The sequence below is a fragment of the Sebastes fasciatus genome, chromosome 18 (assembly GCF_043250625.1).
Source record: "Sebastes fasciatus isolate fSebFas1 chromosome 18, fSebFas1.pri, whole genome shotgun sequence".
In the NCBI taxonomy this organism is placed as follows: Eukaryota; Metazoa; Chordata; class Actinopteri; order Perciformes; family Sebastidae; genus Sebastes; species Sebastes fasciatus.
Genome location: NC_133812.1, coordinates 2827714 through 2851636, shown reverse-complemented (window position 1 = coordinate 2851636; position 23923 = coordinate 2827714). Strand labels below are relative to the sequence as shown.

At 41.2% G+C, this 23923-nt stretch overlaps 1 protein-coding gene across 7 annotated transcripts in view; it reads right to left on the bottom strand.

Moving 5' to 3' along the window:
* Nucleotides 1-23923, bottom strand: part of disp1 (dispatched homolog 1 (Drosophila)) — a 130608-nt gene that overhangs the window by 48395 nt on the left and 58290 nt on the right. The window contains exon 1 of one of the 7 annotated variants that reach the window (XM_074615820.1): nucleotides 3929-4315. The exons of the other annotated variants lie outside the window; for them this stretch is intronic. The gene's annotated coding sequence lies outside the window, so the exon portion shown is untranslated. Of the gene's footprint in view, nucleotides 1-3928; nucleotides 4316-23923 lie in introns of those variants that run through there. 7 annotated transcript variants of the gene reach the window in all.

Here is a 23923-nt window from a genome sequence, read left to right as displayed (position 1 = left end):
AACACATTATTTTCCTCGTACTGTCTTCCTGAATATACCTGTATTCACCCTCTGTCTGAAACGCCCCGTTTTAGTGCATTTCAACGGAATGACAACAAAATTGCGTTGCTAGGAAACAGCTTGGGTCCATGTTTATTTCCTGTCAGCTGATGTTATTCAAATACACTGCACCAGGAAATAAACTGGGACACATTTAGAATGTTTACGTTTAAAACCGTGTAATGGTCTAAATATTGTAGATTTGTGACATCACAAATGGACAGAAATCCTGACGGCTCGTTTCAAACGCACAGTTTCTGCATACGGGCTGTGTGTATTTCTCCGTATATTGAGCGTTTTGATAGTTTAACAGTATTTATATAGCACTTAAACCTGCTTTAGAATATAAAAGACATGAAAATCTCACTTTTTACAATATGGGACCTTTAAAGCTAGAGTGAAGATATTGGCATTATATGAAACTAGAAAATCTGCATGCATTATTAAAAGCAACTTGACACATTTCATTGGCAATTTCTCTAATTGTGGCTACCATTCATTTTATTGGCCATTTTTAGACTTTATTGTAGAAACATGAGGAGAAAGAGAGGGGAATAACATGCAACTAGTAATTGTCGATTAGATGTTCGGTCTATAAAATGTCAGAAAATGGTGAAAAATGTCTTCCAGTGTTACCCCAAAGCCCAAGATGACGTCCTCAAATGTCTTACTGTATATTCAGTTTACTGCCATAGAGGAGTAAAGAAACCAGAAAGTATTCACATTTAAGAAGCTGGAATCAGAGAATTCAGACTTTTTTTCTTTAACAAAAATGACAAAAGGAGGCTAAATAACATTCCAAACTTATGCTAAATTTTGAAGAGGAAAAAACTGTCATGTCCATTTTCAAAGGGGTGCCTTGACCTCTGACCTCCAGATATGTGAATGAAAATGGGTTCTATGGGTACCCACGAGTCTCCCCTTTACAGACATGCCCACTATATGATAATCACATGCAGTTTGGGGCAAGTCATAGTCAAGTCAGCACACTGACACACTGACAGCTGTTGTTGCCTGTTGGGCTGCAGTTTGCCATGTTATGATTTGAGCATATTTTTTATTCTAAATGCAGTACCTGTGAGGGTTTCTGGACAATATCTGTCATTGTTTTGTGTTGTTAATTGATTTCAAATAATACATATATACATGTATTTGCATAAAGCAGCATATTTGTCCACTCCCATGTTGATAAGAGTATTAAATACTTGACAAATCTCCCTTTATGGTACATTTTGAACAAATAAAAAATGTGCAATTAATCGTGATTAACTATAGACAATAATGCAATTAATCGCAAATAAATATTTTAATCGATTGACAGCCCTAGTCAAAATTCAACCTCACAATATAACGGGTATAAACTGTCTTTGGTTGACTAAAAGTACAGTTGTTCTGACTGGCTTTGAACTTTGATTAAAAGGAAGCGTGAAATCAAGTGAATCCTAAACGATCACTCTCACTTAATCCAACAGGTCCAACTCTGTCTAGACAGATGAAAGTGTCATTTCCCCTCATTCTCACCATAAAACCTGCATTACTTGTGTTATTACGGAAAGCTACGCTCATCCTCCTCCCTTAAAACCCCCACAAGTCCTCGCTAAGAAGAATTATTTAGTGACTAAACAACCACGAAAAGACGACCAAAAAACCAACACATGCAAATGATTCCAAGGGCAAGTGGTTAGGAATAATGCAGGTGATGACGAAGAGCTCCTTTCATGTGAAGTTTATGATTATGGGGTGTGAGAGACGGGGAGACCTTAGGGCGACAGGCAGCCGCGGCAGCGCAAGGCGAGGCAGCCTGCATCCCTTTAATTAAAGCTAATAGGCGGCAATTACCAGGAATCAGTCAAGAGACGGTTAATAACCACATTACTTCTAATAATAATAATAATAATAACAACAACAGGTAAAGTAGAGTTGTCCCTGCCAGACGTGGCTTTAGGACGCATCTTTGCCATGTTTCAAGGAGAGATTTTGGACATATTTGACCCCCCCTCTGGGTGCTTTTTCACAGCTGGGCTGTTAAACATTCCAATTGGATGGCGCCGTAGGCTACAGCAGCGAGTCCTAGGCGAACGCGGCGAGTCGACCTGCCGATTCTATCATTCCATCAACCCAGGTGTCCGACACAATCATTTGGATGACAACTAAATTAGGAGAGTGAGAATTAAGGAAATGAATTCCTTCTATTTACCCGAGTTAAAATAGCAAATAGTGGTTGCAGTTCTTGTCCCTCTCAATGACCTACTGTCTATTGTCCAGGGACTGACGTCCAGGGACTAACGTGTTTCCTGTGTGTCTCATAGAGGTCCACGGTTTTGTACGGTATTGTCGGAGTGATACTTTTCTCTGGTCATGGTGAATGGTAGGTAGGGATGCACCGATCCGACTTTTTAAGTCCCAATACCGATACAGATACCCAGGCGATACCGAGTTCAAATCCGATACCAGTGTCAAATTAATAAGCTGTATGCCTCACTGTGTGGAAGTCAATGTTCATTTATGTGTAAGGAAACATCAGGCTTGACTCAAACATTGTTTTCTTAACTTTGTAAAACAAAATGTAACAAATACATATTTTTTCCTTATTTTATTTATACAAATTAAATTTTTATTTATTATAAAAAATAGTAAATCATACAACAGCGACTTGGTAAAAAATCTTTAAAATGAACAGAATATTTCTTTATTATTAAAGTAATAAATCGTACACCAGCAACTTGGTAAAAAAAAATCTTTAAAATGAACAGAATTGTTTTTATTATTAAAATAATAAATCCTACACCTCTAACTTGGTAAAAAATCTTTAAAATGAACAAATTTTTTGTTTATTATTAAAATAATAAACGGTACACCACTAACTTGGTGGAAAAAAAATCTTCATAATTAACAGAAATTAAAATTCAAGTGTAAAGCTTTTTAACGCAGCAAAAAAATGGTCAAAATTTAAACAGGAATTAAAATTCCAGTATGTAATGTATATAGTATATAAACATGGAATATAATTGAATAAATAGGATCCATTATCACCGATATCGATCCAGCTATTTGAGTCAGTATCGGCCCGATATCCGATCCGGTATCGGTATGGGTGCATCCCTAATGGTAGGCTATAAAAGTTGAAAGTAGACGCTGCTACTTAAACATATCAAAAAGGTATACCATGGGCTTTAAAGGTTGCTACTATAACAGTTAATGCAGACAGCAAGGGGTGAAGCAAATACCTTATTCACTCCATATTTACAATATGAGTGTTATTCTATAGGCTACACAATGAAAACACAAGACAACAGTTAATGAATCCATGGTTGTAAAAACTTGCTTCAATTTAGTCTGGCTATACTATGTAATGGCTTTGTAATGACCTCAATCTTAATAATAGTAAATCTATACAAAAACTGTGTGAAACTGAAGTAAGTTATATATCAGGGATAACCAGAGACACTCTTATGACAGTTTTGCTATCTTTTAAGAAAACAAAGTTATGTGTTGGCGAGTTGTCTTACATTCTACTGGTGGCTGATTGACTTCATAGATGATACAAATCAGTTTTTTACTCATCAAATGTAAACTTTAAGTTTGAAAAAATAGTTGTTTTCAGTGTGGGGACATTAGTAAACGCTTAAGGGGAACAGAGATTAAGTCATTTTGACATCCGTCTCCTCGGCTCCAGCCAAACAAACCAGTTGGACAGACACACTGACGCTCAGCGACGGAGACCCAGGGACCCAGAAACTACACACAACTCCCAACTCTGGAGTTTCCCACTATTTCTGAACACATTAAACGCACACTGCGGCTCCAGCTAACCGACTTCCTCGTCTTAAAAGGGGTCCTTAAGAACATGTAGAAGAGCAGCGAGTTGTTGTTAGTAGTAGGATCCTACCGTGTGTTGTGTCTCCGGTGCTCTGCGCTTTTTATCGCCGGTAGGGATCTGCAGCACGCGGCGCTCCGAGAGGAAAAAAGAAAGAATCCGTTCGGCTCTTTAGTCTAAATATCCTCAGCGCTGTTCAACTAACTCTACAGCCCGAGAAGAGAGCAGCTAGTCTCGGTGAGAGTTGGCCGTTTCTCTCGTGGGAGTGTGTCAAACAGCCGCTCACACTCACTCCTCACACAAGCCCAGCTCCGTGGTCTCTCTCCGGGGGGACGGAGGAGGCAGGAGGAGGACGGAGGCGGTGGGCTGGGACTGCACCGTAGACCACTGATAGGACAGTCTCTGTCTCTCTGTCTGCTTTAACCCGCTCACTGCCACACCGCTGGCACGCGCCGAGGGAACGGTACCACTCATGCGCGTTAACACGAGATTTTAGGTGCCTCGAGGCGAAAGGCAGCATGGAAAAAAAAAACTATAGCTAAGAGTGGACTAATAACAATTAGCCTAAAGCAGGAGTCAGCAAGTTTTACTGTCTAAAGAGACATTTTAGGCAAAACAAATAAACACAAAATAAAAAATCTGTCTGGAGCCGCAAAACATTTGAGCATTGTGATGAAGGTAACACAGTTTATAGTCTAAGTATATAGTATATAAATCTAATGCAGTGAGGGCCAAAGAGACAATGTACTACAGAGTGTTAGGGCCACATTGAGGGAAAAAACATCTGAGATTTACAGAATAAAGTCAGAATATTACGAGAATAAAGTCGTAATATTACCAGAATAAAGTCATAACTTTACAAGAAAAAAGTCGTAATATAACGAGAATAAAGTCATAACTACGAGGAAAAAAGTCGTTATATTACGAGAATAAAGTCATAACTTTAAGAGAAAAAAGTCGTTATATTACAAGAGTAAAGTCATAACTTAACAAGAAAAAAGTTGTTATATTACGAGAATAAAGTCATAACTTTAGGAGAAAAAAGTAATATACCGGGAATAAAGTCAGAACTTTACGAGATAAAAAGTCGTTATATTACGAGAATAAAGTCATAACTTTAAGAGAAAAAAGTCATAATATAACAAGAATAAAGTCTAACTTTACGAGAAAAAAGTCGTAATGTTACCAGAATCAACATCTTGACTGAAAAAAGGATAGATGAAACAGCTTAAAGGTCCCATATTGTAAAAAGTGAGATTTTCATGTCTTTTATATTATAAAGCAGGTTTAAGTGCTATATAAATACTGTTAAACTATCAAAATGCTCAATATACGGAGCAACACGCACAGCCCGTATTCAGAAATTGTGCGTTTGAAACAAGCCATTAGGATTTCTGTCCATTTGTGATGTCACAAATATACAATATTTAGACCATTACACAGTTTTAAAAGTAAACTTTCTAAATGTGTCCCAGTTTATTTCCTGTTACAGTGTATGTAAATAACATAAGCTGACAGGAAGTAAACATGGACCCAAACTGTTGCCTAGCAACGCAATTCCGTTGCAATTCTGTTCAGAGGGTAAATACAGGTATATTCAGGCAGACAGTGTGAGGAAAATATTTTTTTTTTTAACATAACAGCATGTAAACATGTTCTAGTAGAAACACAAAATACAAGTATGAACCTGAAAATGAGCATGATATGGGACCTTAACATGTTGTTTACTCATACCCCAGTATGGGATACTCTAAGCTAGCTAGTCTCAAACTAACATTATTTTATGAGACAGTAATCAAACACTAGAATATACAATAGTTAATAGAGTTTAGGTACAACATTTATCATATAAAGTAAATTTTATAAATGAAACTTACCAACGTTGGCTTTCAACAGGCCTACTTACAGAGATAGTAAACAGCCTTTAATTATCTGAAATTCGACCACATAATTCCTTAATAAGGCCACACCCGTCCTTAACACATCAGTGTACTTAAATTACAGATTACTGTTCAGATGTGTTGGCTGCTCTTCTAGGTTTTCCTTTAATAACTACTTTAAAATGTTCTCTACCTCCCCACCCAAGGCAACAAAAGCTCTGGGTTAGCTGTGGTTTCATTCAAACCTCAGAGGGGGTGGAACTGTCCAAGTCAATACATACTCAGCTTCATATTTTCATGTTAGAATATACACAGCTTATGTCAAACTTGTGACATTTCATGGTCATTTCAGCAGTTTTTTAAAAAGGATTGGTTTGACCTATTGACAAAACACAGGCACCGATTAAAAAAAAAAAATCTAGTAAGATGTTTTTTTTTTTTTTTTTAGTCGGAAGGACACCAAGAATATTTATTAACTGAAAAAGTTGCCTCCATGCAGGGCATGTGATAAATGTGGTCAGTTAAGTGTGTATTACTTTTATGTCCTATTGCCCATTATATCAGTGGTTCCCAACCTATTTACCTTGAAGCCCACCTACTTGTATCTAAGAAAAGCTGATTCAAATTTTGCAACAAAGTAGCAAATTCGTCAACATAAAATGATGACGTCTTGACAGATTCTCTAAGTTAATGCAGATACATAATATGATAATTTTTTGTAACGACTTAATATATTTACTATAATAGTGGTGGGGCTGAAATAGATTTTTTATTATCGTTGAATAAATGTGATTTATAGACATCCCTTTGTGTGCGTCAATCGGTAGAGCAAATCTATTTTTGACCACAGCGAAAATGTTGTTTTTGAAAGGCTAAACGCCAACGAATATGGATTGAAGCAGAATATTTTGTTAAATTTTGCTACCAAGTAGCAAAATATATATATATAAACTGGAAAAACAAAGTTCGGAAACTTGTGTTTGGTCGATTATTTCTCCGTTGTTACAATGCTAATTGGCATTGTATTTTACATCGTTGGAAAGCCTGTTTATTTACCTTCACAATGATGTCCAACTTGTAAGGATCATGCATTTGTGGGATGAGCAGCACAGCTGATTATGTGGGTAGCGGCCAAGAAAAATTTGCCAAAATGCTCCGTCAATGGTAAACAGTGTATTCTCCTGTTGGAATTGACTCTTGTTTTGAGTTGTTTGGTGGATTGGATGATTGAACTCTCTATCAGTAACAAGGAACAAACAAGACATATTGGCAATTTTACACTTTATTCATTTAATACACCGTCAGGAGCCTCAGTAGCGGTGGAAGATCCATACGCAGCCACAACAGCCTGGCACCTCCTCCTCATGCTGGTCACCAACCTGGTCACACGTTGCTGTGGGATGGCGTTCCATTCCTCAACCAGGATTCATTGCAGGTCAGCCAGCGAGGTTGTGTTGATCACTCTAACACGTACAGCATTTTGGCAAATTTTTCTTGGTCGCTACCCACATAATCAGCTGTGCTGTTCATCCCACAAATGCATGATCCTTACAAGTTGGACATCATTGCGAAGGTAAATAAACAGGCTTTCCAACGATGTAAAATACAATGACCATTAGCATTGAAACAACAGAGAAATAATCCACCAAACACAAGTTTCCGAACTTTGTTTTTCCAGTATATATATATATTTTAAATAGTTTTATATACAGACTTTTGTGTAAATTGTCCAGTAAGTGTGTTAATATGATTTTGGTTATACATGAGCAAATCTCATTTTGACAACCTCAGAGCAGACAAATCCTGCCCCCCGCCCCCCCCGTGATCTTTGGTTGGGAACCACTGCATTATAGCATAAACTGTGTAGTTTAGAGCAAAGCCACTTCTGTTATGTCTTTGATTTTAAAGGATTATGAAATATATAATTTATGTAGCAGAGTCTACATGGCACATACAATGTATGCAGAGCCAGGAAACATGCAGAATACGATGCCAGATATTTATTTAGGACCAAGTTTGTCATACACAAATTGCAAGCTCATGCTGGGCACAATGCAGAAATCGCATCCAAATGAATCAAGAGTATGATATCTTAATCTTTTAGTTTCATCAGGGGGTCCCTGATTTGCTAAAAGAAATCTTGAGACTCTTCTGGAGATGCATTTCCTCACAAACAACTGATTCTTCTCAGCAGGGGAGGAGGTTTAGCACAGGGAATGCTGGGAAGGCAGAGGGCCGTACCTGGCTTTAATTTCAGCTGTCCACCCGGATTAGGACACAATTCATATAGCGAGCTGTAATCATCTGCAGTAGTGAGGCACTCTTTCACAGCTGGCCCTGGGGCCAGTCACAGCCTAAGCCATTTAGTGCTTTGTAGTTGTCTCTAATAATAATAATAATAACCTGGTACTAATAAGTTGGGTAGAGCTCATTGTATTGTACTGGGCTTTTCTTTTGTCTGACAATAAATTAAGTTGAGTTCATCAGGCATATTTTGTTTGGCATTTATTAAAGTTTGTGTTATTCTGATTCTGGATTTATATCACTTACGTAGCAACAGCAATATTAACGTTACTGTCGGCGTCTAGAAGCCACAGAGGCTAACAATTTAGCAAGCTAGCGAGCAGGTAACATAATGCAGGAAATGCAAAGTAATAATGGCGGAGGAAACAGATGAGGCAGTTGGGAATATCAACAGGAATATTTTCCTCGAACATATTATAAAATTACGAAGAAAAACAATATACAACTAAAATGACTATATATTAACTTATTACACGCCGAAAAATTAACTTGCAAGGCCTCCGCCATTTCCGACAACTTCAACAAACACGCCACAAGTCGCGAACTCTGAGCTTTCAGAAACTTTCCACTTACGAGGTCGTGAATACGACATCAGGTAGGCGTTCATATGGACTCTTCTCTGGAACACGGTAAACACGACCCCGTTTGAAGGCACCAGTAGCCTTCGTAATCTTCAGACTGCCGCCTCTAAGAAACTCGGTAGGGCTGCGTATTGGCAAGAATCTGGCGATATAAGATAAATATCTCGATACAGGGGTAACAGTTAAATTTATTGCGATGCTGTGAGCAAGGCGATATATTGCGATTTTTAAATCTAATTTTAGGAAAACTGTCACAGTATAAAGAACACACCACTATATGCATAAAATCTGAGTAAAAAAAAAGTTGACTTTTTTATGCAATCAGAACAGAGGGATCTGCATTTGATTCATCACAGTCCCTGTAACATCCAACATCATCGCACTACTCTGAGAGGGCACATACACTGAGAAGACGCATCTCTTGGCAAATTAAATAAAATAGGGATGCACCGATACCACTTTTTTTCAGACCGAGTACAAGTACAAGTACTTACATTTGGGTACTAGCCGATACCGAGTACCGATACGAGTACTTCTCTGTGCCAAAAGACCCTCGTTAACAGACAGCTGGAGGGAGTGAGCGACACACGGCAAGCTGGGGAGTCCCGCATACGAGGTGGTGCGCCGCGACCGTCTCTAGGTCGGCTTGGAAAGGCTCGGGGCGAAGGAGCTTCCTGGACCTCGCCACACCATGGACAAAGGGCTCGCCGCGCCCTCTCTGCCCGCCAGGGACGGCCCCCTGCTCCCGGTGCGACTGTCGACCGGGGCGGACTGTCCTCAGTGCGCCCCGACCGCGTCGTGCCCCCAGGGTGGGGCTCGGCTTACGTAAAAGGCGCCAGGGGTCCGCGGCGATGTCGGCAACCCACCCGACCCGTCTTGAAACACGGACCAAGGAGTCTAACGCACGCGCGAGTCAGAGAGTGCAAGCAAACCCTGTGGCGCAATGAAAGTGAGGGCCAGTGCGCGCCGGCTGAGGTGGGATCACGGCCCCGCGGGGTAGGGCGCACCACTGTAAAGTGGTATCGGTGCCGTTGTATCGGAGCCGTTTTATGAGTATGAGTATAAGTACATGAGCACAGTATCGGACCCGATACCCGATACCCGATACCCGATACCGGTGCATCCCTAAAATAAAGTATTGACTGACTTAATCTTTGCATGTGAACTATTAATTAAAAATCAATACAGTATCACAAAACATAATAGCACAATATTTTCTTACACCCCTACGTCTCGGTACTGACCCAAACATACTTCATAACGTGCTGCTGAGGCTCAGGGCCAGCTCCCTGTGGGTGCAGCTGCCTGTGAATTATTCCACAGCCCATCACCACCAGCCCACTGACGGTGGTCATGCGGGCCGGTCAGCTCAGGACAACAACATGCCTTCCTCTGATAAAAACAACACAAAGACATTTCAGCACTAACGCCGCCACTGTCCAAGCTTCTTACCTCCACCCAAGATCAACATTAAAATTGATACGTGGTGTTAAAATGCATTAAGTTTGGGTTTAGCTAGCCAGAGTCGAGGCCGGCCCCGCATGGAGCTGAAGGAAGGAACCACATCAAAGGCTGCACTGTACCAGGAAGGACGGAGGCCCTGGTGAAAGCCCAACGGCCCCTGGGATGATTGCACACAACTCATCAAAGTGACAGGTTTAGCGGACAACAAAAAAAAAGGAGGGAGGGGGGAGAACAGTTAAAGAGGGAGAGAGGGAAGCATAGAGGAGGACAAGATGTTTCGAAACCATTTAAGGGCTTTGGCATGGCATGTCAAAAATAATGTTTAATGTGTCTTCAAACGTGCTTTTGAATCATTTTTTCCAAAGCTAATTCCAAAAATTTGGGGTTAGAATAACTATCGTTCCCTTTCATTGTGGATTTGTTAACTGAAGCGAAATGTGGCACACGGGGCAGACATGCAACCATAACAGCAAAATTGTTGTTTTCTCTCTATGCCCGACATAGAGAGACCTCAAACAGCTGCAAAAAAAAGAAAGGGAGAAAACAGGGAGAAAAAAAAATCTCTCCACAAAAAGGCTTTAACGTGATCCAACTCGTTGTGTGATTTGAAAGCACATTAACGGCGATCTGACGGCAGAGCGTTCAGACGCTGGATCGTAATGTGCTTCGACATTTTATGCAGGAAGGCAGCAGGTAATCCTAGAAGCCCCTCGGAGCATTGCGGCTAACCCCGCTGCATGTCAAAGAGGAAGGGAGGAGGATAAAAGACAAAGTAAGAGAAAGAGTGCATAAAAAAAGGTAGAATCATGAGTGTATATGTGGATAATTGAATGAAGAAAGAGAAAAGGTGTGACCGTAGAAATAAAGAAAGCATGCAGGCGCTCTCGCTGCTCCTTGGCTTCTGTAGGTCTGAGATGCGGAAACCAGGGAAACCCTATCCCTTCAACACCTTGGCGGCGAGGACGGACATCTCCCACCCGATTAGCACCGAGCCCCCGTGACGTCTAACCACAAAGACCCAGGGGGGCTGCGGAATGGCTGATACCCCTATGAGAGGCGAGCTAATGTCTAAGTTACCCTGCATTCAAATGTAGGAACAGGAGGCCTTAGGTTCCGTTTCATTTTTGCCACTCTGCTGTATACTTTGATTCTATACCATCATGATACTAGGGTGCCGATTCCATATGTATTGCGTTTTTTAAGTATTGTGATTCGATATTCTGATTTATTGTGATTTTTGTTAAGTAGTAGTTTGGCCACTACGAAAATTGGGATCAACAACCGGCGCTCTTCCTGGGGGGCTGGCCCAGTACAGACAAAATAGCGAGAAAGTCTTGGCGCTATTATGACTAGCACTAGCATATTCTCGGCTAGTTAGCCTGTTAGCGGTTAGCTCGCCTGCTATGGTAGTCCGCCAACTAGCCCTACGAGTAGTCACTATGTCACAAAGCTTCTAGATCCACATATTTGAAGGGACTGTTTGTAACTTCTTACACGTATAAATCATTGCGGGTCGGTGTCCCATGCGCGCTCTCGTGTGGCTACGCTGTTCAGACTCCGACACAAACCACACGGAAGCACCAAAACCTCTTGGTTGTATCTAGTGAAGTCTGTTAAACAGTGTTGGCCGCGGTCGGAGGACGCGGGGGAGACCGTAGCTTTGGTCTCCAGGACCGGAGTCTCTGCTGTACTCTGCTCCTCTGCTCCTCTGCCTGCTTGCCTTCACTCAGCTCGCTCCACCTCTCACGTGCATGCGCACACACTCCACACTGCAGAAGAGTTAGTTTAGCTCTGAGAATATCTAGGGAATGTACAGTGGACGTTTGTGCAGAAATAACTGCTGCAGCTCCTCCAGACCAACAGAGGTTTCCCGTGTCTTGTGAAGTGACGGGGCTCCGCAGAGAGAAACGTTATCGTCTCCAACCAAAACTCCGGTGTCTCCCCTGTTCCCTCCGGCCGCGGTCGGGAGGCTGAGGCGGGAAAAGCCAACACTAGGATCAGCATTGATTCATGGAGAGACCTTCGTCTGGTCAGCTAACATTACTGCCAAGCAGCTGAAATATAGATTGATATTGTGCTTTTAGCTGACGTGTGTCTCCCCACTGTTTTGAGCGATGCTCCTTCATGTCTATGTAGAGCGAGCACAAGCGCGAGCAACAGGACGCTGACTTTCATTGACTTAACGGCCACAGGTGTCGCTGTTAACAAGCAATTTCTGATTCTTACAAACAGTCCCTTTAAGTGGATGAATCTGGCTGTGCCACTTCAAGGTGGGACCGAGCCAGTCTGGGCCAAGTCTGAATGACGTGTTTTTTTCCGTTCTTGTACCAGTCATACCAGTGCCCCGTGGCACTGCGAAATTCATTCGTGCTTCCTCGTGAAATAGGCGGCGCTGGAAACACGGTGACGTAGTGACTCCTCGCAATCAAAACAGAGGAACGTATGTACCGAATTATCCTCTCGGGAGCAGAACAAGTGAACGGAGCGGCCATGTTGTTGCGGTTGAGCAGAGACATGCTGCATCCAGATGACCCCGTCTGTCTGTTTCTTATCATTTCGTTTCATACACAACACAAGAGATAAAAGCAAACGACAGACACAAGGGGTGAGGGGAAAAAAGCGAGAGCGGCTGGCTCGGACTATAAGAGACTGGCATGAGAGCGGCTTAGCTGCACTTCTAGTCGACATTCTTCTCAGAGGTGTTGACTGGCAGCTCAAAGGTGTGAATGACATCACATGCACATGTTTGTGATTCACAATGGCTGGCAGGTGCAAAACCCCGAAGGCAAAGGATGCTTGTTGATTTGCGGATGTTGAAAAGATTTGAAATGTGCTATGATTTGAAAATAATTTGAGAGAATATACAAAAGCGTTGCCCAAATGTGTCACTACGTCACCGTAGAGCCCAGAACTGACGGAGTTGAAATGATCCGATTAAAAAGAACAAAACATTGAAAAATGTAGTACAGGAAAAATGCTGTTTCACAATATTGTGATCCCAGCTAACCCAAAACACTCACTGTTGTGCAAGTGACAAGCTGACTGAAATGCTAACAGAACACTGAGAATGTATCCAGCAGTGACAAACAAAGGACCGCATACTCAGTAGAAGACATTCACACAGTTCACGTCTCCACAGTAATGGTGTAACTCGGTACCCAAAGTGTTATTATTTTTCAATTATCGAGAGAAATTGGAGGGATCGTGAGACAATTAAAAGAATGTATAAGAGAGCTAGCTACTCTGGGATGTTGTTCTTTGAACTAAATGCAAACATCAGCATGCTAACAGGCTCAGAATAACAATGCTGACATGCTGAAGTTTACCACGTTCACCGTCTTAGTTTAGGATGTTAACATGCTAACATTTGCTAAAACTACAAACAGACTGTATACAAGAAGCGGTCACCGTTACATCACCCATTGGTTTATGGACTGCTTTTTTGAAGCCACGAGTTTGGCATTTTGGCCATCGCCATCTTGGTTTTTTTTGCAACCAGAAGTGACACGAGAGGCTGGAGTTAAGTACAACTGAACGCTGAATAAGACATTTCCATGCAACCAAAAAGGTTACAATTAAGGTAAATAAATTCTAATTACCTCCGCCAAGGCCGAAAGCCTAGGAAGGAGGTTATGTTTTTCACCGGCGTTGGTTTGTTGGTTTGTCCGTTTGCAGGATTTCTCCAAAAGTCCGCGATGGATTTGAATGAAATGTTTTGGAGGGGTGGAGTGTGGCACAATGAACAATCCATTATATTTTGGTGGCGATCCGGATCATGATCCGGATTCATGAATTTTTTTTAAGGATTCCGATCAGCAGAGGCCTGCGGGGTGGAGGTCTGTGCTCTCCGAGTGCCATTCTAGTTATGAGTATAATTCAAGTTCTAAGACAAAAACAAAGACAACAGCCAGACTGGACAACACCGTGGTAATGACCTGTCAATCACAAGGTAGCCCCGCCCTAAAGCATCCCCTGCTTTTTGGTCTATCTGACTCTAAATGGGACCATAATTTACTAAACGAACATCATGCTGTTATTGAAGAAGACTTGAAACTAGCGATTTAGACCATAAACTCATGTTTACAATGTTTACTGAGGTACTAAATCAAGAGAGAAGTAGGGGACGACCGATAGTGGATTTTTAAAGGCCGATATAATAATGATAGTTTGGAGCAGAAAAAACGCAGTTTCTAATAAATCAGTTTTTTGTCACTCCGAATTTAATCACTCGTAAAAGAACATACTGAAGTGTGATTTGGTGGATTACATCGTTGGAATACATTCTATTTATTTACAATGGGCGATGCTGTTCTGTAGCTTGTGACATCCTGTTACATTGTTAAATTTCACTCTTACAAACCATTACTGTTCATGCATATTCCCGGGGCAAGGTGGACTCTTAAAGTGTGCGATTTCATTTCATAAATGGATGGTTACGTGGCTGGATTATTTGGAAGAGAGAACGGCAAATTGGTAAATTATTTTCTTCCCTGTTTGCCTGTCTTCTATCTAATCGATTGTATCTTGAGCTGATAGTGTTGCGTTATTAATTCTAGAGATAACTTCTTTTTCCTTCCCCTCTACCTTGACTTTGTTTATGGAGCGTCCACGCAAAACGGAGATGTATGTCCCTGTGCGACATCCCTGTGTGGCGCAATTGTGTCCCGAATCGGACATGAATGTGAGTACCAAATATCATGGTAATCCATCCAACAATTGTCTGGGGATTTCACTTAAAACCACAAATGTGCACCTCACAGAGGTATAAAAATGTTGGGGGATCACCGAAGTCATTAGGATTCATCATCTGGGCACTATGAATCTCTACAGCCATGCTACCAGCATTTACATAGTCTTTACTGGAAAACCCCTCTCTAAATCCTCCCAATGTTTTAGTTCTGAAAATTCAATCACCACCTTTAAGATAGATGAAAACAGTTCCTCTAGAGTTTGCCTTTAGAATCAGCATCATTATTATTTTTCTTACCATGAGCCAAAAACCAAAACAGTACCATCCGGTTTTTCCAATTGCATGCAGAATAAGTGCTGGCCAGCTGCAATGATTTGGCAGAAGAACAAGACAATGTTTAAAAATGAGAAACAGAGGCCTGTTGTTTCACTGCTGTTGCTTTATCACATTAAAATATGCACACTTCTGGCACAAAACTAGGCCCAGCCTTCTAATTACGTCTGTTTTTCTTTAGGATTTCACGTGGTGTCAGGGGCTTTGGAGCAGCCTTTGTCGTTCTTCAAAAAAAAGATCTTTCTTCCCCCACCTCTCCACCTCTCCCTCTTCCCATTTTCTCCAAGTGCCTGAGCAACTTCCTAGTCTGGGAAAAGACACAGTTCAATCAAAACTCTTCTCTCTGTTGTCTTTCAGAGGGGCGAGGGGTGGGGAGAGGGATGGACCGAGAGAGGAGAAAGTAAAGAGTGGTGGTATGCGAACGCAGGGTTCTTATCAAGTAGAAGAGAGGAGGCAGCAAACGAGGAGGAGCGGAGCGGGAGAAAGGAGATCTTAATTTGTTTGAACAGTCCTGGTTTGATCTCGGACACAATCGGGGGGCGACGGGGAAGTTATGCAGAACGGAAAGAGGGGAAAGTCATAAGAGGCAGATGGACAGACATGCAGGGAAGAGAGAGAGAAAGAGACAGACAACTCACACAAAGGGGGCTGTTTAGGAGGAATTTGGTGGACAGATGTTTGTGTGTGTGAATTAATGGAAGAGAGTTCCTCTTTGAGGGGGACCGAAGTTAGCGTTTGCTCATAAGGGACGGGGAGCAGCCTTTGAGGAACTGCACAAACATACACAAAGCCAGAATCCCTTTTTACACTCAGCATCCCCCCCACCCCCCCCCCCAACTCAACAAACACTGTGTGTGTGTGTGTCTCCCAATTTCTGGGAAGGGATCAGGACTATTTTTGTGCAATTGTGCCTCTTGTTTTCTTTATGTTAACTAGGGATGTCAATTAAAATATTTAATCGCGATTAATTGCACATTTGACATGTTATTTTCTTTTTTTCTCGTAAAGTTATGACTTTATTCTCGTAATATTACAACTTTTTTTTCTCGTAAAGTTATGAACATCATCTGTTCAAAATTAACCTTAAAGGGAGATTTGTCAAGTATTTAAAGGTCCCATGTTTTAAAAAGTGAGATTTCTATGTCTTTTATGTTATAAAGCAGGTTTAAGTGCTGTATAAATACTGTTAAACTATCAAAACGCTCAATATACGGAGAAATACACACAGCCCATATTCAGAAACTGAGCGTTTGAAACAAGCCGTTAGGATTTCAGTCCATTTGTGATGTCACAAATATACAATATTTAGACCATTACACGGTTTTAAACGTAAACATTCTAAATGTGTCCCAGTTTATTTCCTGTTGCAGTTCCTGACATCAGCTGACAGGAAGTAAAACATGGACCCCAAACTGTTGCCTAGCAACGCAATTACGTTGAAATGCATTAAAACGGAGTGTTTCAGACAGACAGTATGAGAAAAATAAAGTTGTTTTTTTAAACATTACAGCATGTAAACATGTTCTAGTAGAAACATAAAATACAAGTATGGACCTGAAAATGAGCATGATATGGGACTTTAATACTCTTATCAACATGGGAGTGGGCAAATATGCTGCTTCATGCAAATATATGTATATATTTATTATTGGAAATCAATTAACAACACAAAACAATGACAGATATTATCCAGAAACCCTCACAAGTACTGCATTTACCCTGCACTATACTCATTTTTAACAGTCTCTTCTGCACTATATTCACTTTTTTAATAGTTGTGTATCACAGCTGTTACCCTGCACTATATTCAGTTTTAACAGTTTTCTTCATCTCCTTGTATTTTTATAGCTGGTATATTTTTTTGTACTTTGTATTTTGCACTAACTTTTTTACTGCCTTATTACTAACATGTTTTGCACTATGGAACTGTGATGCTGGAAACTTGAAATTTACCTCGGGATCAATAAAGTTACTATCTATCTATCTATTTATTTATTTAGCATAAAAAAAATATGCTCAAATCATAACATGACAAACTGCAGCCCAACAGGCAACAACAGCTGTCAGTGTGTCAGTGTGCTGACTTGACTATGACTTGCCCCAAACTGCATGTGATTATCATAAAGTGGGCATGTCTGTAAAGGGGAGACTCGTGGGTACCCATAGAACCCATTTACATTCACATATCTGGAGGTCAGAGGTCAAGGGACCCCTTTGAAAATGGCCATGACAGTTTTTCCTCGCCAAAATTTAGCCTAACTTTGGAATGCCATTTAGCGTTCTTCCTGACAAGCTAACACGACATGATCGGTACCAATTCAGAAGGTTTTGTAGTTTCACATGATACCAGTATCTTCACTCTAGCTTTCAGACTGAGCCCGCTACGACCTCTGAAAGACAGAATAGTGGCGCCCGCCTTTTAATAGTTTCTATAATGAAAGATTGACACTTGATGTCCGTGTATCGATACAATATTCCACGCAAAATATCGTGATACTATGCTTTTTTGATTTTTTTTAAATGATTAGAGGACTTGAATTAAGATAACATTCAAGTCATTTTAAAGCATGGCCCGGAGCACATAATGTCTGACAGTAGGAATCTGTAGCAGAAATGGGCTAGCGAGAAAAAACTGTGATAAAACTTGAAACATCTCATCTGTGTGTCAAATTTCTCCGGGGGCCTCTGAGGGCCTCTGACGGTGGGAGGCTAGATGGCCTATGGGAAGGAAAAGGGAAGACATTTTTTTTTTTGTGTGGTTGAAAATGTTGGAGGAGGTGTGAGATCACATCCTGCTGTCATAAACCTTTTGGCAGTCAGAAATACGGAGATAGAGGTGAACGTGTGGGGAAGGACGAAATGAAGGAGAGGTTAAGGCAGGGGTCAGCAACCTTTACCGTCAAAAGAGCCATTTTAGAAAAAAAATATATAAATAAATCTGTCTGGAGCCACAAAACATTTGTGATGAAGGTAACACAGTTTATAGTCTAAGTATATAGTATATAAGTCTAATGCAGTGAGGGTTAAAGAGCAAATGTACTACGGAGTATTAGGGCCACACTGAAGGAAAAAACAAATCTGAGATTTCCAGAATAAAGTCATAATATTACGAGAATAAAGTCATAACTTTACAAAAAAAGAAATCGGAATATTACGAGAATAAAGTCATAACTTAACGAGAAAAAAAGGTCGTAATATTACGAGAATAAAGACATAACTTTATGAGAAAAAAGTCATAATATTACAAGAAAAAATAAGTAACATTACGAGAAAAAAAGTTATAATTTTACGAGAATAAAGTCATAACTTAACGAGAGAAAAAAAAATCTTAATATTACGAGAATAAAGTCAGAAAACGAGAAAAAAACGTTGTAATATTACGAGACTAAAGTCATAACTTAACAAGAAAAAAGTTGTAATATAACAGGAAATAAAGTCATAACTTAACGAGGGGGGGGGGGGGGGTGGAGAAGAGATGAAAACGCTCTCCCTTTCTTTCTCTAAACTCCAGACACAAAAGAAATATGGAAGCCGAAGTGTCGCTGAAGTGTCACCACAGTCAGCAGCTGGAATGCAGACGAGGTCAGTGTGGAAACTTCCAGGCCACTTCAAAGCACCACGTCTCTGTCTCAATCATCATCTGCTTTTCAAGGATCTCCACATCTCCTCCGACTGTATCGCGGACCGATGAGCTTCATGTATGAGCTAAACTTCTCTTCACAGGACGTTGATCACGCGCTCTTTCCCGCTATTTTGTGTGGGACTGTTTTCCATCAAGGGTTCAGATCTTATCCATTGTTGTGCTTTTCCAACAATACATTGTGTTATTTGTGTCTGTACACAAGAACATCACACAGGGGTCGCCCACAAAACACATTCTTAATAATGACTGTCTGTTTTGTTGCTTTATTCACCCCAGATGCAACCACCACAAAGACACGCGGGATACAGTTTTATTAAAAAAGTGTCACTACAAGAGCTCACACTGTTGACAAGTCTGCCTCACAATGTCAATTCCCAAACGGCACTGAAAGATCTGTTTTTGTTTGCTCTGTACTACATAGTTGTACTAAATGCACCGAAAAAAATGTCTCTAACAATGTCAGGACCACTGTTAGCTTCTCTTTAGGGCTGTCAAAGTTAGAGCTAGAGTGGATACTGGTATCATATGAAACTAGAAAATGTAAAGGTCCCATATCGTGCTCATTTTCAGGTTCGTACTTGTATTTTGTGTTTCTACTAGAACATGTTTACATGCTGTAATGTTTAAAAAAAACTTTATTTTCCTCATACTGTCTGTCTGAATATACCTGTATTCACCCTCTGTCTGAAACGCTCCGTTTTAGTGCATTGCAACGGAATTGCATTGCTAGGCAACAGTTTCGGTCCATGTTTTATTTCCTGTCAGCTGATGTTATTCACAAACACTGCAACAGGAAATAAACTGGGACACATTCAGAATGTTTAAAACTGTGTAATGGTCTAAATATTGTATATTTGTGACATCACAAATGGACAGAAATCCTAACGACTTGTTTCAAAAGCACAATTTCTGAATATGGGCTGTGTGTTTTTCTCTGTATATTGAGCGTTTTGATACTTTCACAGTATTTATATAGCATTTTAACCTGCTTTATAATATAAAAGACATGAAAATCTCACGCGTTATTATCGCGTTAACTTTGACAGCCCTGGTATTTAGAATAAATAAATAAAAAAATATGAATCCCAGTATTTTACCAACTTGGAACCGGATCAACAAATGGAACCAGAACCAGAATTAAACCCTACAACCACCGCTAATCACATGCCGATGCAGGATTGTATTGAAATTTGATTGATTGATTTCAAGTTGCCAACCATGCCCTGCTCTGTTATGTGTCTGGCTGGTGAAACAGCAATATAATGTAGTTGAATTGTGCAATGTACTAGCTAGCCCCTGTGGATGACAGACCAAAAAAAAAAAAAAAAGTTTCCTGTTCTGCTTGAGTTTGACACTCTGTCCACTCTGTCCGCTCTGTACGCTCTGTCCTACTGAGCAATGTGCTGTGCTACACGGGGGGAACTTTAGTTTTAATGGCCTCATCCCTCTCATGGAGCACTGGGCAGAGCGCTCTGCTGTGAGAACACAGCCCTTGGCACATCACCACAGTGCCTCCTGAAACAAAGATGCCAGTGCCAAGGCAAACGGAGTGACTTCATCCTGTGTCATCTCTCTGAAGGACAAGTGGGCTCTCGGAGGGCCCTGTGGGGGTTGGGAGGGGGGAGGTACAGAGCCGAATTAGACTGAAAATGCTTTCTGGCTCCACATAGCTGGTCTATGTGCATGTTAGATAGAGAGATATCGGAATCTACTCTATTGTTCCGCTGAATTGTTCCCCTTTAGCTAAGGATGCACCGATACCTTTTTTTCAGACCGAGTACAAGTACTTACATTTGGGTACTCGCCGATACCGAGTACCGATAGGAGTACTTCTCTGTGCCAAAAGACCCTCGTTAACAGCCAGCTGGAGGGTGTGAGCGACACACGGCAGGCTGGGGAGTCCCGCATACGAGGTGGTGCGCCGCGACCGGCTCTAGGTCGGCTTGGAAAGGCTCGGGGGGGAGGTGCTTCTCGGAGCCGTGGACAAGGTGTCACCAGGGCGGACTGTCACCAGGGCGGACTGTCCTTAGTGCGCCTCAACCGCGTCGCGCCCACGTAAAAGGCGCCAGGGGTCTGCGGCGATGTCTTCAACCCACCCGACCCGTCTTGAAACACGGACCAAGGAGTCTAACGCACGCGCGAGTCAGAGGGTGTAAGCAAAACCCCGTGGCGCAATGAAAGTGAGGGCCAGCGTGCGCCAGCTGAGGTGGGATCCCGGCCCAGCGGGGTCGGGCGCACCAACGGCCCATCCCGCCCTCACCGTAGGGGAGGAGGAGTGTGAGCACGTGCGATAGGACCCGAAAGATGGTGACGAGAGGTTAACATTGCGCTGTCGTAAAGTGGTATTGGTGCCGTTGTATCAGAGCCGCTTTCCGAGTACGAGTACATGAGCACAGTATCGGACCCGATACCCGATACTGGTATTGGTATCGGTGCATCCCTACCTTTAGCCCATTCCTCCTGGATGCTGATGTAATACTGTCCAACCAATAAAAGGTTGTTGAATTGAACTGTGGGCCAGAAATACTAAAGTAAAGAGGAAGTACGTCAGTAAACAAGCAAGCGACAGGGCCCTGGAGGTTGTTAAGAGGCATGTAACGTAGGGTATTTATGCATGTGTGTGCGTGTGTGTGAGGTTAGTCTGGTTTCTGGGGGCGGTTGGAGCCCGGCTCAGGGCACTTGGAGCCCTTCCCGCTCCCTGCGGAGAGGTGTGCGCCAGCTAGACGGGAACCAGGGCCTCTGCAGCTGCTCTCCTCTCCACTAACAAACACACACTTGACAGCAGCTAACGCAACGTTCATCTAACGTCTCTCTCGTTGCCTCGTCTCTCCAGCTCACACTCTGTGGCTCGAGTTCCCTCCACAATCTGAGATAGCGAGATACAACTAAACACAGACTGTGCTACAGGTTGCATTCATTACAAGACAAAAGAAAACACTAAATTAATGAATGAAGGCTCAACAATAAGAGTTGCCAAGTTGGGCAAGTAAAATGCCACGACTAGCTAGTAAGTCTAGCTGCTCACTTGCCCCGATGGTGCAAGCAGTAAAAAATGTGATGCGATATATTGGGATACTGTTAGCAAATGTAATTTTAGGAAAACTGTCCTAGTATAGTAAAAAAAAAAGTCACTATGTGAAATGGCTACTATGGGGACTAACATACAATTAGACTCATTGGAATCACAAGAGTCTGAGTAAAGGGGTAAGTCAAAATTGACTCAATTGATTCAGTCAAGTAGATTTCTGACCCCCCAAAAAATATTTGAAAATGCCAAATATATAATATATATAATATATAATATTATGAGAATAAAGTCAAAACTTTACGCGAAAAAATTAAATAAAAATAATAATATAGTATTATGACTTTATTCTCATAATACTACGACTTTTTTTTTCTCGTAAACCTATGACTTTATTCTCGTAATTTTATGACTTTATTCTCAAAATCTCAGATTTATTTTTTTTCCTCAATGTGGCCCTAATACTCTGTCATACCGTTGTACCATAGACCTACAACAATGATAAATTAAAATTAAAATGTAAACAAAAAAACAGAAGAGGGGCTACAGAGGCGAATGTGGCTCCGTAGCCGCAGGTTGCAGAACCCTGTCCTAAACTGAAAAAAGGGACAAACCCAACCTGAACAGCTTCAGAGGACAATAGGTTATAAGAGACAGAAATACAAGAGAGTATTTTCCCAAGCAGGTGAGAGACAGTGATGTTTTTTACAGTTCTGCAGGGACAGCGTGTTGCTCAAGGACACCGCAGCAGACCGGATGCTTGCTGTCAAAGACAGCTTAAGCCCTCTTGAGTTCCTGGTTCTGGTTCATGATAATTTAAGCACAATGTGGAATGGTAAAAATAAGCACGGTGGAATCTAGTCTCATTACTGAAACACACTGCAGGGACCAAAAGTAAAAACCAAGCCTGAGATGCATTTAGAGTCCAGAGGCAGGTCTCTGAGTGGAGCATGGGAAAGAAGGAGGAAAAATAGGGAAAATGCTTAAAACAAGAATGTAGAGAATTCATCTCGACTTCCAGGGTAGGACTGCGAACCGTCTCTCACTCGGGGGTCATTTCTCTCAATTCATTTATCTTTTGGGTCTCACATACTGGAAAGATGTGTGCAAAAGCATGTGTCAGGTCAGGTGTTGAGTGTCAAAGCGAGTAGCAGCAGAGCGTAATAGAGACGTGGTGGGAAAGCAGCAGGTCTGACACCGGCGGGCTCCATGATAAATGTGCGCTTTGACAAATGGACCCATAGAAATAATCCCATATAAGTACTCCTGTCTCTCTTTCTCACGCACACGCACATACACACACACACACACACACACACACACACACACAAACACACACACAGTTGGCTCTAATATACCAGAGCTGGGACGACACACCCATCTCCCGTTTCCATAGTATCACGATACTAGGTTACCGATTCCATATGTATTGCGATTCTTAAGTATTGCGATTCGATATTGTGATTTATTGTGATTTTTTTGTTAACTTTTTTAATACTAGTCCAGGGGTCAGCAACCTGCTGAATTTTTATTTATCATTGTTGTAGGTCTATGGTACGACGGTACGATGGAGTATTTGGGCCACATTGAGGAAAAAAATATAAAGCTGAGATTTCGAGAATAATGTAATATTACGAGAATAAAGTCATAAGTTTAAGAGAAAAAATGTTTAATATTATGAGAATAATGTCATAAATTTAAGTGAAAAAAAAGTCGTAGTATGAGAATAAAGTCATAATATTATAAAGCAGTAATTTTACGTATTATTTTCTTTTTTTCTCTAAAAATTATGACTTAATTCTCGTAACATTACGACTTTTTTCTCGTAATATTCTGACTTTATTCTGTAAATCTCAGATGTTTTTTCCCTCAATGTGGCCCTAATACTTCATAGTACATTGTCTCTTTGGCCCTCACTGCATTAGACTTATATACTATATACTTAGACTATAAACTGTGTTACCTTCATCACAATGATCAAATGTTTTGTGGCTCCAGACAGATTTTTTTTTTTTTGCCTAAAATGGCTCTTTTGATAATAAAGGAAAAAAATGTCGATATTTAAGTGATTTGTTTTCCTATCCCTTTAATATAGTGTAGAACGTGTCTATATGTGCGAAGGAGAAAAAGAAGAGACGGACCATGTC